Source organism: Sinocyclocheilus rhinocerous, unplaced genomic scaffold, assembly GCF_001515625.1.
Source record: "Sinocyclocheilus rhinocerous isolate Xijiao unplaced genomic scaffold, SAMN03320098_v1.1 scaffold159, whole genome shotgun sequence".
Lineage (NCBI taxonomy): Eukaryota > Metazoa > Chordata > Actinopteri > Cypriniformes > Cyprinidae > Sinocyclocheilus > Sinocyclocheilus rhinocerous.
The window spans coordinates 72,245-74,210 of NW_015666558.1; positions in this window are offsets into that span (position 1 = coordinate 72,245).

Below are 1,966 nucleotides of genomic sequence, written 5' to 3' on the forward strand. Positions count from 1 at the left end.
GTTAGTTTTAAGAGCCGAAGGCTTCTTCCAAGCAGCGTGAGAAATACCACAACTGCTTTTTGGCATCGAATCAAGTGTCAAGAGTAAAAATAAGGCGATCTGTCCTGTGTGAGAGGAACGGGAGTCAAAATACAGTATAAAGTCTTCAAAGAACTACAATCCAAATGGTTTTAAAAGTTACCAAAGAAATTAATTACAAGCAACTTGTCAAATGAAATCCAAAAATGGAAAAATAGCACCGAAAAATCTCTGAAAATACATTATGTTTGATTAAACATACAGGTGAACTAGAGCAAAAACCAGCTTGCACCATTCAGATTGCATGCAATGCAATGGTTTTTGGCATCATAATGAACAATTAGAATTACTGAAAATCCACAGATATGTCCATCTGTATTATTTTGCGATAGAAAATAGTTCTGTATTAATACAGCATGCTTGCACTAACAGATGAAAAAGCAGGACTCGAAAGATAAGCATGGTGTTGCACAATTAATTATACAAACCCAGTACTAAATAATCAAGAATCAACGCAGTCTATCATTCTCATGCAACCTCAACCAATCAATCAGACCAGACGCCTTCTGGATTCTTCAGTGATTATCTCACAATTATTAAATATAAGTCAACGTTACAAAGTGTGTTTAGACGTCAAATCGATCTCAATCTGCAGTAGTCCAAAAAAGACTTATATGTCGTATGTGTGCTGTGGTCAAAAATATAATCACGAATCATTAATACAGATTCAAACTATTCAAGCATTTCTCCAAATTAACAATTTGTGCAACCATGGCAACAAAACCGATTGGCAATATTAAATTCTGAAACACTCCAGTCTGTATCTGGTCTAGCAAGTAAGCTGCAGCTATAGAATATTAAATAGATGTGCATCTCAGTTGATTTCTACCAAAATGCACAGCTAGATTTGGGAAGGGTAACGGGGTTGCTGGGCACCATGATTAGCTCCTGCATTGAGCAAACTGGCATGTCAGCTGCATGAGCTCAGACCGGGCTCAAAAACATCTACAGCTGCTGTCGAGAAGAGAATGTATATGTAATAGAAATATTATTTATAATATTTGGCAAAAATATAATTACGTATACATTTCTTAGCATTTCTTATATTTCTACTGTATGTGTGTGTGTGTGTGTGTGTGTGAAATTAAATATATTTATACATTTCATTACTTTTCAACAAAAAGTAAGCATTTATGCAGATTTTACACATTTTTCCATGACATTTTCCTCAAATTATAATTGTTATTGTATATCATTCAGCATATAATTGTTTTTATACATCAAAAATATAATTAAAATATAATAGAAAAATAAGTAATAATAAATAAATTATTAATTTTCTTTAGGGCTGCATGATAAACCGCATGTGATAGTCATGCGCATCTTCGTCAGTAAAGCCGGTTCTGTGATTAGTAGTAAATCTCCATCACGTGCTTTCAGATGGAGCAGCATTTACTCCACAGAGCCGTAGTTCACTGACGAGCTACGCAATATCACGTTCATAATCAAAGGTGATTCATCGGCGATTATGAATGTGATATTGTGTAGCTTGTCAGTTACGGTTTACGACGCGTGGAATGGTGCGCTGTGATTGGTTGAGCGGATATATCGCATTCTGCAGAGAAGGGAGACTAGCATTTGTCGCGGTTTGGAAAAAAAGGGAGAAAACATGACAGAATAACTCGGCGGATATTGCATCTTGCGTACAATTTAAAATTGACTTTTCAATACCGACCAGATACAATACTGATTTTGGCGGAAACTCAAATTTTTTTTTAAATGGCGTTTATCGCGATTTGGAACCAAACTCTTCATATATATATATATATATATATATATACACACTGCCGTTCAAAAGTATGGGATCAGTAAGACTTGTAATGTTTTTTAAAGAAGTCTCTTCTGCTCATCAAGGCTGCATTTATTTGATCAAAAATACAGAAAAAAA